Genomic DNA, 18,384 nt, shown 5'->3' on the forward strand with positions numbered 1-18,384 from the left:
TTTCTTTGGCTAGAGGAAAAGAGAGATTACTTATAAAGCCTTTGCTTAATTCTTTGTGGCTATATTACAAAACAAGCAATTATAAATCTCCTTAGTGTTCTAAACAGTACAAGTAAACTTTAACAAAATGAGATACACATGCCAACATCATAAATGCTTTTCCAAACAGCAATGTCAGGCACAGTTACAGCACTGCTTCAGGTCACTCCAGTCCAGTAGTAATTACCAGTGTTAAGAACATACAAAGCTAAGAGCAGATTCAGAGCAGAACCAGGCCTTTTTCACCTATGAAGAAAACAAAGTTCAAAGAAAACCCAAGAAAGAGTGACCAAAACTTCAGAGATGTAATGAAATCCCCAAGCCTGCCCTATATGCAGAGCTAATAACAGCTCTGTTAGTGAGCTGAAGAGGAATGGTGTAAAGACGGAGAATCTGCCAGACACTGACAAGCCGAGATTAAATGAAGAGAAACAGTTATAAAGAAAGACTTGTTTTCCCTTGGTGATGAACTACTCTGTTCAACAACAGACCCAGAGCAGAGACAGGAATTAGTCTATGGTATCTAACCAAGAAAAGGTGACTGACGCCTTCATAAAGAAGGGAAAATATTGGAAATAAGTCCTTAGTTTAACAACACAGGAAAGAGTTTTCTCATCCCACAAAGCTTCTCCCATTTTATATGGGGATAAAAATGAGACCTTCTAGGGAAAAACCGCCTGGCATCTGCATCCTAAGGAACAACACAATGACTCAAGTTTAACTCTCCATGCTGCCTAATTTAACCACACTCCCTAACAGTTGTCTTTCACTTCTCAGCCAAAAGTCTAAGCCACAAAGTTACTGGCTATTCAGAGAGATGTATATATCCATATCTGAAATAGTGACCTGCAACTACGAGCACATTCCCAATCAACTCTGCTTTCTATTAACACGACATGAGCCTGCCTAAGCTATATAAAATATCCCAACAAATTCTGAAACACCCATGCTTTCACCTTTTAACAACACAGAGGACTGTCTGCATGAAGGCATGTTTTAATGCTAATCGCACAGCTTTCTGCAGGTCCATACTTCCTTTGCTCAGTGCAAACACACACATTCTTGTGGGCATTGATAGGGGCATCTAGGACCTTTATTCTGAGAAGTGAAGGCAAGAAGAAACCAACAGATCATTTTCTCGGACCTCCTGCTGACAACTCAACTTCCCCAGTTACACAGCTGAGTTCAGTAATTGCTACATATTAGTTGATGAAGACTGGTAACGTGCTATATATAGGTCCAAAATATATTCCCACAAAACACCCAGGGAGCATTACCTTTCCTAGGGTCCTGGAACAACTCTACGAGTATATATTTTATGGGTTATTATTCAACAACTTCAACAACTCATATGAGGGGTGGATTAAATCTGTGATTGTCATTCTCTGACCCCAGCCAGAAAGATTAAGTTATTATTTCAGAAAAATGTCTTGCACTTACTCTTGAAAATTTGCATCTACTTTGCTCAGCCTTTACAACTACTTTCTCTGACATTTACTGCCAGTGCAGCTGCTGCCATTGCTTTCACTGAACACCACTAATTTTCATAACTAATTTTCAGCTCATCTGCAAAGAGTAGAGAAGATTTGAGAGCAACTGTGATGACAAGCCCGCCAAGCACCTTACAAACTTATGACTGGAGCAGAAACTTAGAAGCCAGATCTTAGAAACTCACAACTGGAATAAGGAGCTAGCAGTTAAGGTGGCCTGTACATCCAGTAAGGGATGTTGTAGAACCAAGAGATAAAACAGAATAGATTGCAAAAATGGATTAATTTCTACTGTAGAGGAAACAACATCCACACCAGTAAAGACCGCTACTCCTGTAAAAGTTTATGTGTTTGTGCTGGGGGAAAAAACCTGACCAGAAACCAGGTTCCCATCTGAAACTTTCTGGTAGCTGGAAACTGATAAGTTTCAATTTTTCCAATGAAAATCTCAAAGCTTAAAGAAAGATTTCTATAAAAGCAATGCTTTTACAGGACTAAATTAATTTTCCAACCAGCTCTCCAATATACACACCTATAGTAGCATGTAACAACCAATGCTAGTATTTAGGCTGACCTATTTTCCTCACAAAAAGGAACACTGCTTTATTCCTCTTTGGGACATCACCCATTTTCATCTCAGATAATTATGGAATAAAAACTACTGTCCTCTCCACTTCCATTGATGAGACCAATGCCTTAAATTTTTTTTTTTTCTTTTTCAGTGTACAGTCAGATCCCTAGGAAGCTCTGCCCATCAGATTAGTCCATTAACTTTCCAAATGACATGAGATCACAGTTTTACATTTACTTCCTGATCATTATCAAGGTTCTGGAAAAATTGCATTACTTTTTGAGCAGCTCAAATCCTTATGAGAATTCTGTTACTTAAACATAGTAATCATCAGCTGTGTTGAACAGTATGAGCCATTTCCATGCACCGAATGCTATCATTTCATTGCATTTTCAGACATTGCAAAACCCACCAGTTGGTGATCATTAGATGTTAACTGGGATCCCTATGAAACCTCATTAATTAGGTACTTTGTACCTCAATATATTTAAAATTAAGCAAGACATATCAACTGTATATCTGTGCCATAAAGAAATAAACACTTTTGTTAATCACTTGTCTTCATCATATTAGAATCACTGACTAAATATCAGTATCAGTTCTTGCATTATTCACTAATTCCAGTAAGTTTACACTGGAAATAGATTTGGTCCACTTTCACTCAGATGTGAGGTTCTGGCAGTATGCATTCATAGTCTTTTTTTCGTAAAGCCTTCTTGGCAACACAGATCCGAGGCTGTTTTCAGACATGGTCCTAAAAAGTGCTGCAGCAGGCAGGGGACTAAGAGCCCATTTGGAGCAGCAAGACCTGTAGGTGGTTAATTAAGATCAACCATTGCAATACTAACAGCCATCAGGTCAGTTCTGCTTCAAAGAAACAGTGGAAGTGGAATACAGAATCGGATTTTGAACAGGTACCTCTGGGGTGTCCAGTTGTCTCTGCAACATATTGAAGAGCGAAGCACCCAAGTCCCAGGCCACCCCCAGAAAAATCCCCACCAGCCTTTCTGTAACATGGTTCTGACCAGAAACAAATGCTGTGAGGCTGTAAATCTCCATGTGGTCTATAAATCTCAGCTCGTACAACACAGCACACTTAACTTGTGAAGCCACAAAAAAATCTAATTTCTTTCTTCACTGTTAGAGATGAAAGAAAGATTTTTAACATGTATCAATGCTACTGTAGTGCCTTTATTCAAATACAGGTTATTAATGCAACTAATGGTCATGATAGACAAGGCTGACAAAACACCGCTGGACTCCCTGGTCAACCCACCGTATCAGGCAAGAAAGATTCAAGTCCACACTTGCTGAATTCAGAAAACAGAATATTTCTCCCTAGTTTGTCATAACCACCTCATTAAGCAAACGATTCCCCTTTCTGTCTGTCCTAAACCATCTAAAGGTTTAGCCTCATTTCCAATTTGAATTTGCCCTTTATTAAATTGAATTCATAGTTTTTTGTGTTACTACTTGTGTTATGTGTCATTTCCTTTTCCTGGTACTAAATGACCCTTAAGATGATCATCCTGCCATTAAACATTTCTTTAGATGAAATGGCTAAATTAATTCCCACTCTTGTACCTCCTTTAATGTAGCGGTCTTCCTTTGGAAACTGGTTTCTGAAGTTGAGAGCATGATCTTGGTGCATGATAGTATGGGTGTGATCTTAGCAACAGCATAACAGATTTGGAAATTCTCTTCTCCTGACAAAACTGGTTTTCATCCTTCAGGCCTTATGAGTGATTTTGTTCTTCTCAAACACATCACACTAAAATGAGAGGTGTTTTGTTAACTTCCACGAACCAATCCTTCTTTCCCTGACTGCTTTCTTTTTGCATCACTCATACTCAGGTTATGTTTGCTGAAGTCTCTGGCTCAGACCAGACTCTCCCCCTGTGGCACCGCAAACATCTAGGTTTAGGTTGGATATCAGGAAAAGGTTCTTCACTGAGAGGGTGGTCGGGCACTGGAACAGGCTCCCCAGGGAAGTGGTCACAGCACCGAGCTTGACTGAGTTCAAGAAGTGTCTGGGTAACGCTCTCAGTCATATGCTCTGATTTGGCTGGTCCTGTGTGGAGCCAGGAGCTGGACTCGATGATCCTTATGGGTCCCTTCCAACTCAGGATATTCTATGATTCTATGATTCTATCTCTACATGGAATTACCTGCCATTAAAAATCTGCGGGGTCTCAGTGTCAGTTGGCAACCAGGTTCCAAGAGGTGCAACAGGCACTGGATCATGTTGCCAAACAGGTATGAAGTTAAGGACTTGTATGGTTTCCTTAATCTGAATCTTGAACTTTGGCACATGGGATTTATTGTGGAGGCAGGCACTGTCCAACATCAGTAAGGTTAATGCAGTTGTGAGTTTCAATTGAATTACCTCTCCCTTCATTTGTATGTTTTTTAAATTCAGCTGCATTCTTTCATATGCGTACTACTTTCTTGCTTTTCATGTGCAATTTGACACAGTCACGTCCTCGGTTGTGATCTTTTCCTGTATGTCCTTCTCTAGATCTGGACCAAAACCCACCTTTTGCTACAGAAAACCACTGGGTAACAATCCATTTTTCAATGCATCTATGTACACAAATGCAGCAAATGCTGAGGGGAGCAGATTTTGAAGTGAATCAAGGCAGTAAATGAGTGTGGGAACCAGGGCCCAAAAGCCGTTTTGGAAAGGCATTTCTGAGCTACCTTAATAGGATCAGCCTGCCATATTTCAAAACAGCATCGATGGACAGAAGTAATAAAACTTGTCTGATCAGTTTAAGCACAGGCATCCCTCACAGTCGCTTTCTGCATGCGTGCACATGCACTCACACCAACACATGCGCCTCTTCACCCGTAGGATCAAACCTCTTAAATTTCTTCCACGATTAATTTGCAGATAGCTTACAACACAACCGGAGACCCACCTAGAAGACTGTGTTACAGTACGTACATTCTGCCCTCTGAAGGTGCTCAACTCTAAGGGTTTTTTTTAAACAAATATGGGTATGGATATAAGTATAACCTGAACACCTACATATATGTATGTATATGTACACAGACACTTATTTATTTATAATTTTGGCCTCATATGCCCCCAGAGAGCAAAACACTTGGAAATTATTCTTTCAGTGGGGCTGTGGCAGCATGGTGAAAATCTCTCTGCTCTTAATTAGTCAAAGGCTCTTAAACTCATGGAGATATAAACTGCCAGAAGTCGAAATCTATTGAATGTAAGAAATGTGCTTTAGATAAACAGCAGGGGATAAAGTACAAGATGGCCCAGTGTTACTTGGCTTGACAAAGTTTTACTTTCCCTGGATCTGCAGCAGAGCTTTTAGGGTTCCTCCTTTACTTTTAACAAAACTTTACCATGGAATCTCCCTTGTGTCATGACCTGGGATTCATAAAACCAATGCAACAGCTTATATATTTTTCTGATTATATTTTCTAGAGCCAATTTTACACAGGCTGTTTATAAGTCACTCACCAGAAAGCACAAAAGAAGAAAAGAACTATTTCCATCTCTTTAGTAAAAAGCAAAAAGCCTCAAACCAAACAAAAAGCAAAAAGCAGCAACTCCATTTCCTGCATTGTACACAGCTGTGTGACACCAGCAGTGACTTTTATGATACCATATGCCCTGCTGAATGGTGTTTCACTCAGCTGATGTAGCCTTATTGGAAGGTTAATAAAGAGGCGTGATCTTTGGCTAATAAAAGCTGAGTCTGTTATAAAGGAGACACATTTCAACTTGCAGGGAGAAAGAGGCGGGGAGAAGACGAGTAGGAGAAACCTGTGCTGAGGGCACTGTTGGCATGCCATGATTTGCAAAGCAGGGATGAGAGGCCTTTTATGGTGTTACGACAGCACCTGGAACAGGCTGAGCCAGGACTTGCTCCAAAGCCCCCGGCAAGGTTCTTTCCCCAGAGCCACACGGCAAATGCAGAGCTTGCTGCCCAGCTTGAGGATAACAGACAACAACGTCCCAGCTTTCATTTGCTCCTATATTTGACACTAGTTATCACTTTGATGGACTGTGTTGCAATTAAAAAGATAAGAGGAGGTTGCCAGCTTGGGAGGGCTTTCATTCCCTCCAGGATGTGAAAGAAAGAAGGTCTCAGGTGCAAACCACCTCTGAAGCACATACACGAGAGCGTGAGCTGTACTGTCCCTGAGAGACGGCTGGGCCACCCCCACGCGCCGAAGAGCCTCCGCAGAAAACAGGAATCCTCACCTGCTCTTTCTACCACTGCTAAGAAAGTGGGAAGCAAAGTGTGTTTTTATTGAATCTAATTAGGCCCATTTCTGGAGAGCCTAAGCCTGTCAGGCTCTTTCCAGCCTCCCAGGAAAGCATTTCCAGCACACCCTGTCTGAGCCCCTCCCTCCCTCTCTTCCACACACACTCAAATCCCATTGAGGTAAACAAGTGATAAGACTTCAGGATTAGGTCTATTGACCTCAGAAGGAATTTTGCTCAAACAAGAATTAAGCCTGGAAGGATTTTGTCCTTCCCAAGGGGCTTCTAAAGGTTTCCCATATAAGAGCTTCAGGAAAATGACTTGTGGAATTTACATCCCGCTTTGCTCCCCCAGTCACTTTGGCAGCTTATCCTGGAGGGCACCGGAGCTGGCACTCAGACAAGCCATCAGCTCACAGCCTAACAAATTATTGATTCCCTCCTCACTTTGAAGCAGACAACAACAAACTCCTAAATGCACTGCATCCTTCAGTATCTCCCTCTGGAGAAATACCCGTTTGTAACATTGGCAGTAAGGGGGCATTTCCATCCCTCAGGCCATGACGGGTGGATGGAGTACTGCACTTTATGTATTTTGTTCTTCTGTCTTCAACCAAAGATTGGTGACTAGGGGAGATTTTTGCACAGAACGTGACTTTCAAATCCACACTCAGACACAGCGAGACATACATATAAACATTCAAGTGCACATATATAAAATTGATTGAATTTGGAATGCAGAAGGTGTCCAACAGAAAATGGGGTTAAGAGCTTGTTTTCCCTAGTATTACATTATTAAGAAGCAAACACAGTTTTCTATGTGTCATGTACTTTTAATGAGCTCCAGATTGCAGGGTACAAAAAGATCTTGACATTGGCTTCAAGAAACAAAGTGTTCAAAATGATCTGGATACATTGAGGCACTTCATCATAAATGGCACACCACCATATTGAGTATCAGTTTTGCAAAATTCCTGTTATTTTTCTGCAGCTCATAGCAATGTGTCCCAAGCTTTCTGGTTTTCCTCCTGCCTTCTCCACTGCCCACTTGCTAGGGAGGCAGGTTCTCCCTCAACCCCCTGCTCTGGAGGGGCTGATGGTATCCCAACTCTGCAGCCTCCCAAATGCTGAAACCAGCATGCAGCAGCCAAACAGTGCTGGGGACTCATCACTAGACCAACGTCAAGAGTAGCATGAAGAGTGGCATCTACCTCTACCTCTCTGATAGTAGCCATGGGAGCAGCTCTCCCTCGTGTCAAGGGCTAGACATTCGAGGGATTCCATCACAGACTGCCTCATTGGGGTAGACGGGACAGATCCAGGAGCTGAACCCAGGAGCTGCAGCTCACAGTCTTTCATTACATCTCATATGCAATGCCTCCCACTGCCTTGCGCCTTGCATCACATTAGGACTACAGGGGGTCCTTTGGGCAAATTCTGCCTGCTCCTGGCTTAGAATACAGATAAATCCAGCAGCCCATCTATTCTGCATTGAAATGCTTCCTTTGCACCTGAAATCGATATGGTTTTCATGCAAATTTTTACTACATGTGCTGCACTGATTCTAAACGTTCATTGAGTTGACACACCTAAATAGCCCTGAAAATATTATGGCTTATCAGGACAATGATCTACAATTTTATATCTCCCTAAAAACATATTTATAAACAGCACTATAAACATTGCTAAGGTTATTGTGTGAAACTCTTATACCATTTCTAAGTGTATTTTTTGCAAATGCTAATTTTATCAGAAACATTAAACAGGAAAAAAAAATTATTTTTTTGCTTCAGCCTCTCCTTTTCTGATTAAGATTGATATAACAGAGATTTCAAATGTGCAAGAAATACGCTGTACCACAAATACTTTTCATTGTCCCTGTGTATTGCAGTATGTCCCAATTTCAAGTCTGCTTTGCTTTAGATAACGTTGCCAAGTTACTAAAAAAACCCTCGGCAATGGGCTGTTTGCATCCCAGGGTCATAATAATGTATCCTGGTGACACTGAAACATCAAGATGTAAACAATAAAGAGACAGGACATTGACCCAAGTGGCTAAATCGAAAAAACTGCAATTCCAAAGCAATATGGTATTTAGACATTGGATACATTATCGGTATAGGTACTTGCAGAACTAGGTGCCAATTTTAGCATTTCTCACATGAATTTGCAAACTGAATTCATATGTTGGGCTCACTGCAGAATAGAAACCTCTAACAGATGCAGATTCATATACACTGAAGAGACTGAAATAATCACTCCTAGCCCCAAGGCAGAGAAATAGGAGAACATTTGTTTTCAATATTTAAATTGATTAATGCTACGCAATAGCTCATCATTAATACAAACATATATAACAACAGGCAGAGGATAGCACTGAGACAGACATCTATCCTGTCTGGATGGTTTTTCAGCCTTAAAATACACTGGATACAAATCAAATATGAGCAACCATTAGCTGCAGCAACATTTTAGGTGGTGGACTGATGGTGAGAAGGTAGATCATGTATATCTTTTATCGGACTAATGTATGAGCTGTTACACATGAGCCTTCAGGTCAAAAAAGTCTGCTGGGGGCTGGCAGCAGAAAGAACATTTCTGGCCCGAAAGCATCTCACTGTTTCGAGCCAACACAAAGCCTCCACCTCTGTCCATTTTATCTCAAGCAGCTGAAAATATTTTCTGCAGCCTGTTTGTGACAGTCACAATGACAACTTGCACAAACCCAGCAGGCCCAACAGAAAAGTCCTTACCGCTTAAGTGCTCTGTTTGCTTTTTGCACTGTCTCTATCCATCCAGGATATTTATAGAGCACAGTCACTGGGATGTTCACAGCCCAATCATGGTGACTTGGCAAGTTTTGCAAGAAGCAGAGTCACAAAAGGAGCAATTCTCTATGAAAATACACAAATACTTTCACCTGTCACTAGTACTTGGGTGTCCCTGGAACTGATCATTGTAAATCTTGGGATTACAGTGCAACTTCGGGAGGGAAAAATACTGTTGTCAAGGTGTTTCTCAGAGACAGCCAAAGGGGGATTTGGCCAGGAGTGACTTCCACGTCTCTCTTGATAATGTTTCCATACAAACATAAGGGCCACTTAGCAGTGACTTGAACAAGGTGTTTCCAAACTAAAAGCCTGAACGGGTGTTGGCTGAGTTACAAAGCTGGACTCTTAAATAGGGGACTGCAATAACTCGGACCCTGCCTAGACAATCAGAACCCAAAAAGAAAAACAACTTTATTGTTGTCCAGTTAATATCAAGAAATGTGTGAAGCATGGAGAGTTTAAGTGGTCTGGCCACCAGGATCAGAAACTTAACTGTGATCTCTTGCATTTGCAAAACACCTTCTGCACCATGGGCTGGGTTCTTCAAGTCTCTAGGAAGCACTTAAATACTGAAATAGGGTTTTCAGCAGCACCAAGACTGAAATGGTCAGAAAATTTGTGAAATCATATCAGTTCTGCTGAAATTGTGTCTGATAGGAAAAAAAGGAAGAAAACTGTCAAAGTTCTGAAAATGGGAAAATCAGACATGGACAATTTTGAGAAGTTTCAAATATTCTGAAATAAAGTTTTGCTTCAGTATGTTCTGTATTATGCATCTGAAGATAAACATTTCTTAAAACAAAGCTTTTCTGTGAACCCTCAACACAGAATTTTCCCCACTCAGAATTTTCTTCCCAGTTTTGAAGTTTTCTGGTTTTGTTCCTACTCAGAATAAGTGCAAACACTCAAATTCTAAATAAAACCTAGCTTTTGTTCATCCCACAACTTACACCACCTGAAACTCCAATCCTCTCTATAGGTACAATGTACCCAAGCACTTCACAAAAAACCTCTGTTATGTGCCTCTTGGTGTATTTTTTTTTAAATGTAAACTCAGCTAGTTAGCAAGAAATGAAAGCAGGTAGCCCTAAAGCGTACACCAAACTGCATTTCCAGACAAGTCAGTTGGAAGCATAAGGCTATGAATAATCTGAGCATGTCTCCCAAAATAAAAAAAAAAAAAAGGGAAAATAATAAAAGCAAAGGGGAGAGGGGAGGAATTCAAACAGGCATCATCCCTATGATAACAACAGTGCCGGAGCATCGCTGTAGTCTAGCTGGGCTGTGGCAGGCGATAACATTCTTTCCCCAGAGGAACCTTCAGGTTTACGACAAATCAGGGATGATGCTCAACAGCTATTTGATGAGCTCTGCAACAGCTGCTGAGGTCTGCGTGCCACTGCAACACAGCTGGAAATGCACAGTGCTGCAGCATTAACTGGATAATAACTCAGGGCTTGCCAAGCACTGAGTATCACTAACTTTTTCTGATGAGTTATTTGTGTCCATAATCAGCTGTGAAACTCTTTAGGAAAGATGTTCTCTGAAAAGGAGGATTTATCTGAAAAGGAAGCCACCATCATTAATAAAGTTGTTTGGCCTCAAAGCCCCAACAAATCAGACTCAAACCCATGGTGCAGTCTTAAGGCAGTTAAATGTTTTCGCAGTGATGGAAATTTAAGGAGTTTTTAAAAGACAGAAAAAATGGCAAATAAATGCATCGGTGAAACTTTGTCTATTGGAAAGGATGATTTGCTGGGGGAGCAGAAGAACTACCATGCGCCCATCACCATATGATGAGGGATGAAGAATTTTACATTATTGGAAAGCCATTTTTGACTTGGAAAAAAATCCTAATAGTGCAATCACATCTTGATTGTAAGACATCATCTGCTCTGAGTAAAGGCTGGCACCAGCTCTCCCAGTGAGCAGGACCCAGGGAACAAACTGTGGCACAGGCAGCTCCAGTCCCTTCAGTCCTGCCAGAGAAAAGCTGTATCCACTTGACTGCAAGAGACACTAAACATCAGGCTCTGTGCAGCCACCCTACAGGGAAAACACAGGCAGAATCAAGCTTGTTGCTTCCCCTTGCTCTGTCATGGTGAAATGAGTCAGAGTAGGAGCCAATATTGCGTAGGGCACAGTGGGGAGCTAGACTCTACTCCCCCTTGCACAAGGACAGGTCAGGCCAACCTAGCTCTTCTAAGTTTGTGGGGTTTTTTTGTGTATAGTACAAGAAAGTCCCTGGCACAGCTCTCAGCCAAACAATCTCTCCATTGAGTGATTGCTCTGGCCAGTAATAGGAGTGTCTCTCAGCTGGTGGTGGAGCAGCATGGCAATTGTCGTCACCGTTTCTGGAACCGGGATGCTCTGCAGCTGCTGTGTTCTTGGTGAGCTCGTGAATCACTGCTCACAAAGAGGTGACAAGGGAGGGTATGGCAGGTGAGGGTGATCTGCAGAAGGAAGGCAGGGGGCACATTCCTGTCTTTGCCTAAATAAATGAAAGATCAGCCCTCAGTCCAGGCTTAGTCATTCACATGTTGCCACACTGACCAGTCTTTTCCTGTCCCACACATGCCAAAGGCATCTGCCTTTTAAAGAATGTAAATTAAATAAGAATCATTGCCTGCTCCTTCATTATACTAATGCCTGGAGCATGAAAAGGGGGGAAAAAAACCCAGCAGAATCTTACTCTGATTTATATCAAATGCCATTTGTATTTTTCACTGGCTGCCTGAGGGGGAGGGAATCCACAGAATGAATATGGGGGGTCTTTATCGTCACCAAAGGAACAGAAACACAAGAAAAGAGCAGATGGAAGAGGATGAAAAGAGGGAAAGAAAGTATTTCAGAGAAGTGGGTTTATAGCTGTTGTTTCTTGGGCATTTCACAGGTTCACACTGAGCACGTATGTTGAGGAAGGAAAGGAGGTTTCTACTGCACACAAACCCTGCGATTTTCTTCCAGAGGTTTCTACTGCTCCACAGCCAAGCCCTGTGCACTGCTCTGTAACAGCTTTTTAGGCATGATGACAGCAAGACTCTCCTTTTAGCAGCACCGATTTTGCCAGCATTAGAGGAAAAGGACTCATTTTAATGGATCTCAGCATGTTTGACATGCCTAGTCTTTTACTGAGGGTAGGGACAGAGCCCCCACACACTGCAAAGACAAAAGCAGGGCATCCTCTACAGACTTCTGCTCATGCACCTGTATCAGTGAGCAACTGCAAGGAGCCTACTGGTGCAGAAGACCCCCCAGCAGGAGCTGCAATGCTGAGAAGAGCTGTATTAGCTGTATTCTCCATGGACAACCTGATAATGACTGCACAGAGCACAAACTCCTCTTACTCTCCTCACGTGACACCCCGGACACAACACACTGAGCTCACCTGGAGAAGGCGGCAGTCAAGCAGAACAAAACAACATCCAGCCTGGTTGTAGTGTCTCCCCAAGCAGTCTCAGTGGTAATCAGGCCTTTTATTCCCTTGTGCATGATGACCGATCAGGAGAAACCATCATTTTCAACTCTCAATTTTATCCCAAGTCTTGCGCTGGCTGGTCATTTCTTTAAAGCTCTAGTTCCTATAGTTACACAAAAATCAGTTCCTAAGGAAATGAGACCCAACCTGCAGTCTGTCTCTTCTTCCTAATAACTTGGGAACTCATGGACTAGTTTTAATCCAGACCAGAGAAAAGTGGAGGTTTCAGGGATAAGTGAGTTCTTACAAACTTCATGAACACAAGCTCTGGAGAGGTCATAGATCTAGCAGCTCCAAGAAAGGCTGAAACGTGAACTCATGCCTTATTAAACTAAACCACATAGGAAATAGTCTTATGTATGAGACCTAACTACATTCATCAGGGTTCACAACCAACCACAAGACACAAATCTGCAGGAAACCAGGCTTAACTCCTTCCAGCATTCATTTGGAAATAAAGATGGAGAGAGAAGACTGAAAATCTGAACAATAAAAGATTAGCCTCCATCCCCATAAAATATATAAGTCAAAACAAAACGATCCTCTAGTCACTTTTTCACTTTTCAGACTCTGTTTAGACAAATCAAACCTCTCTAGACCTGATCTCACAAGGTCTGAAAACCAGTCTGGCAATATGACATTTGGTTCAATGTCTGCAGCTTAACTGTAATTAAAACATGAGACATAAGAGTCAGAACCAGGGTAGACACAGCTCTTCCTAGGCCACAGAAAGCAAAGCCAAAAAAGCCAAATCAGCCAATTTAATTGCAGAGAAACTCCCCTCCCCTAACATAAGGTCTAAAAAGCATTTGTTTCTAAGGATCATTAAATTAATAATCATTAAAAACAATGATTTTTCCAAAAGCTATTTACTTCCCATCATTAATTCAGGTTCTTTGAACTGCTGAAGAGATGTGGATAAGACTAGTGAACCCCACATGTCCTACATGTGCCCCATCAAGATGGTGCCATTGTAGAGCACTACAGCACCCTCCATCCCCTCACTAAATCTGCCTTGGGGACAAATCCATCCCATTCTGTTGGGATTCAGCCAGAACCACCGCTGCAGACCACAACAGTGATAACACTGGCATTTCTGGTACTGCGTTAACTAACATGGTTTAAGATGCTGGTATTTCAGGCTTCATGACCAGATCTATCATTTGGCTCCCATTTACGCTGTCACTGATGGAGGGGGTGCCCGCAGGGAATTAGAGCTCTGAAAATATCTCCATGCAGACAGGGCCAGTGAGGCCTCCTCCTGATCGTGATTTACTTCACTGCAGCAATGAAAATTCCTGTCTGGAACCAAGTGCCTGACTGCAAACTTACCACAGCTCCAGGGCTAGCAGAGTCAAAAGGTCACAGTATTTATTTGTTGCTCTTCCAAGATCACTTTCCCATGAACTTGATGGATTCTCAAATGCCTTCTATTGCACAGAAGACTGTGATTAATCTAAGTCTTGGTTCAGTTTGGGACCAGCAGTGTTTTCTTTGAAAAAACTCATTCTTAAATTCACTCCTCAGATTCTTAGCAGTTTTAAAAGTGAACAATTAGTTTTAAACTAAATATATAAAGGTCTTCTTTTTCTAAACAAGTATAATGACTGCAGAAAATATATTACTCTAGTTCTTAATGTAATACTTTGCCCAGGAGAGGAAGAATTCCATGCTCAGGATTTTCAGCTGTTCTCTTTGTTAAGACATGGAAGAAGTCAGTTCTGCTCCCTGCCCTGCTACCCACCTTTTGTGCTGTTGCATGTAAAACTTGAATTTCATGTGTGTTTTCTCAGCTAATAAAAGCACTTCTCCCATCTCTGAAGTATGGTATTATTTAGTTTTTATGTAACATAATAGAACATGGTGATTTTATACAGTCTCTCATAACCTTCTTGTCTTTATAAAGCCGCAGTTCCTGGAGCCATGTTGTTACATGAAATTCTCATTACACACACACAGGAAAAAAAAAGCTTTTAGTACTCAGGGTAAGAAAGATGAGATTGCAAAGGTGAATACTGTATGTTCAAAAACCAGATGAGCCCTAGCTAATCATGTTACAGCAGTTTAAGGCATCACCATCCCCAGATGTCTGCCTCAACCATTTGCCAGAGGTTACCACTGCTTGAAGCAATGGGCAGAGTAGAACATGTGTCTGCACGTAAACACAACAGCTTACAGCCAGAGAGCTTGGTTCATGCTCATCATCCTCACTGGTTTGAGCTAAAAAGTGGGTTTGGCACAGGAGCTGGAGGCAGCGCAGGCTTATCTGCTCCTCCGCCTGTTCTGCTGTGAAACGGGACCCCGACAGACGGGGCAGGGCACACAGCTGGGACCATGTCTCTGGCCCCAAGTTGATCAGCCTTCATTTTGGACCCCAGCATTTCAAGCAAGCTGTTTTGGAAGCAGTAACACTAACGCTGCCATGGGATCCAGGTAGGGTGTCCCTCCCCGCTTGGCCATCCCTTTAACCCCAGTTCCCTTATGTCCCCTGTAATCCCACCCTGGCCTTCCAACATTACTCCTCCAAACCTCCTGACATCGCCACATCACAAACTCTCTCCCAGGACCCCAGGATCCCCACTTTCTCCCCACATACCCTCACTAGCAGCTGGACGTTTGCTGAGCTGAATGCTGCCCGTGTGCTGTGCCCAGCCAGCAGTCAGCACTGCTTCACCGTGGAGGCATTGATTTGACTCTCTGTCCCCCACCCACCCACAGTATCTTCATTTGCCAGTGGCAGTAATGCTTTTTGTGCCTTTTCATGGGAATATCTGTGCATCAGGAGCCCTCAACAGCAATGATGCAGCATGTCTCCAACTGCCCTGCAAAGGAGCAAGGGGATACAGATCTTGCTACACATAACGTAGCCACAGTTTAAACTCACGACCTTTGGGTTTTACCCCCCACCAAATACAACACTTAACATCTAGTCCTGAGATTGCCTTTCCACCCTGAATGTTCATCAAAATTAATAAGGCATGAGGTCTTATATGCTAAAATGGGCACATTCCCAGTGGGAAAACAGCCGTCCCAGAAGTCTCAAGCCTGGCAGGAAACTCCGGCTTTCCAAGAGCCCGGAGTTATGTGGGACAAGCGAAATGATGCTACTCAGCAACTGTTTCCCAGAGAAATACAGCGAGGGCCATGACAAGGCCAACAAAGACTAAAAATATCCCAGAGTTTAGCCCACACGCTACATACTGTTTCATTTAACGTGCCATAATCAAAGCTTTTTGTACATACACAGCAACATATGAAGTGCAACACCATCACGCAACAGGGAACAGCGATGCCTAAGAGACACAAAGACAATGCGATAGCAGTACTGTTCAGTGCAGGAGACAGACCGGAGTCTCTGGGATAAGAGCAAATCGAGAGGAATATCTTGGAAGGAAAAGGTCTGCTCAAGGGATGATGGGAAGCTGGAGTAAAATTAATCTGTTTAGCTGGATCCCAGCAATTTGGTGAATGTAGCTGCCTTCAACATTTAAATTTCTCTCTGAGTTATGTCTACAAATTGTACTTATTTGAGACTGCAAAGCATCTGTTTAAAGCAAGCTCTAATTTAAGACATTTTTCCCTTTGATAAGATGACGGCATCAAATTCCAAAGTGCTAAAAACCAGACAAAAATCAAGAGCTGAGATGCTGCAAGATTTGACATTTTTCATGTAGCAGCAAGCTAGTCTGACACTCTCTCATGGATCCCAGCGTGCTGTTACTATGTGAAGCTCTAATGCCATTGATAATAGTTAAAGGATGGCAGTTATGTTTCAGGAGCCAAAAATTAAAAAAAACCCACACTTGAAGTGCCTTTAAACAAACATTATTGAAACCTCTCCTTCTGGTCCTTGAATTCCCGTCGGGTAGACACCATACCCTTCATGTAACCCCTGGCTGCTGATTAATGAAACTTGGCAAAGGCTAGCAAAGCCATGCCAAAGGCAGCACAAAATCCCAAGTTTCTACAAATCCCAGAGGTGAAAATGCACAGGCAACAACAGCACCCCCCCCAACCCTTTCCTGACTTCACTTAGCCACAAGTTTGAGATAAGAGCGCTCAAATAGGCTATGCTTTTCCCTCTGTGCTCCTGACAATGGCTCCACATTCAAAGCAATCACAGCCATCTCCTGTGTACAATTACTGGCCTTTTACAGTCTCACCTTGTCTAACTTCCCACTACGGACCACGGCTCTAGTCAGACACTACGTGCATTTGCAGTAACTTTTCATGTAGTTGCCTGGATCTCTGGCTCCTGTAGGAAACCTGCTGTCTGCAAAGTTAACAGGCATGAAAACATTGGATACAATTCTCACGTAAGCTAAAACTGAGCTTTTTGGATCATTAGTGTTCATAGCACCTAATCATGCTACTGCTAGAATAACTAACCCCTTATGTTCTGCAGATAGTGGCTTGAGCTGCGAAAATCAAACATCCAGACTTGTTGGGTGTTCATGTCCTACATCACATTTCAGGTTTTGTGCTTTGTTTCATTTATTATTAAAATTATTAATCCAAATGCCATGTGATTAGAGAATCTAGGCTCTGGATGGCTCTCAAACCAAAGCAGCATCCCTCCCACGGTCCAGACACCCCTCTGCAGCAAGACTGAAAAGACAATATACAGCAAGCAGCAGCATCCTGGTTTCTTGTCTACAAACCAGCAGCTTGGGACCACTGGCGCACAGATAGGTCAGAGCAACATACTGCAGCAATGATCAGAAATATCCAAGGTGACCTTAAACAGCTAGCCCAGGTCCCACATCTCTCCCAGAACAAGGAGGAATGCTTGTTCAGCCACAGCACTGCAGCACTCAAGATATCCCCAACATACCCTACACAGCGGAGAAGAGAGACAAGCTGGTGTCGGGGAGGGAGCATAACGCGCTGCCTGCAATTGACGGCAGAGCTAGTCTTGGTTTGCTACTGTACTGTGGTGGTGTTTCCAGAGAGGGAAAGCCCAGGAAAACTCATCGAGATGGGTTTGCACACAAGTGAGTTCTAAAAAAGACCCATATGGATTTCCCACCCTGTGCAAAGCCACTATGCTTCACATCAACGCTGGGGTGAGAGGGCAAATGGCTTGCTGACTATGTTACAGCAATTAACTTTTATGCTGTTTGGCTGTTTGCAAACAGCCTCTCAAGCAGGAATCTTGAATGCAAGTAATTGATTTTTTTTTAGTCAACTAAAAAGGATATTTCATAAAATGTATCCTGTGTGTCATGTATCATAATATGTACCATGTAGAATCATAAATCCATGCTTCTCCCAAAACTGTGCCTCAGTCCTATTGCTCTTCCTGCATCAAAGTTTGTTAGCTGTCCATGCCTAGTGGCAATTTCCATTGCATGTGGTGGAGGGTAGGTGGTGTGCACGCACCAGGGCAGCAGAAGACCTGTCAAAGACAGTCCAAGAACACGCAAAAATCCTAGTCCCAGTTCTGCTTTCGATTTCCTCCTGTGACCCTGGTTAAATGACTACATGCCAGCTTTCCCATCTGTGCAAGACCCCATTCCCTGGGGTCTTGTGAAGATTAGCTTCTGTAAGGCTCTTAGGAGAAGAAATATAAAGTATTTCCCTTGTGGTTGCACAGCTGTCCTTGTGGAAGAGTCCTGGGCTTCTCAACACAAATGCAACCAACAGCTTCTGCAGCACTGCATCCATGTACTGCAGAAGGGACTCAAAAAATGTATTTAAAAAGAAGAATGAAAGGCTTCTGGGAGTATTTTTTAGCCAGC

General features: G+C 42.6%; 1 protein-coding gene across 3 annotated transcripts in view; it reads right to left on the reverse strand.

The window, feature by feature from the left end:
- SEMA5B (semaphorin 5B) overlaps positions 1-18,384 on the reverse strand; it is a 272,595-nt gene that overhangs the window by 197,612 nt on the left and 56,599 nt on the right. The window lies entirely within an intron of this gene.

The sequence above is a fragment of the Balearica regulorum genome, chromosome 6 (genome assembly GCF_011004875.1).
Source record: "Balearica regulorum gibbericeps isolate bBalReg1 chromosome 6, bBalReg1.pri, whole genome shotgun sequence".
NCBI lineage: Eukaryota > Metazoa > Chordata > Aves > Gruiformes > Gruidae > Balearica > Balearica regulorum.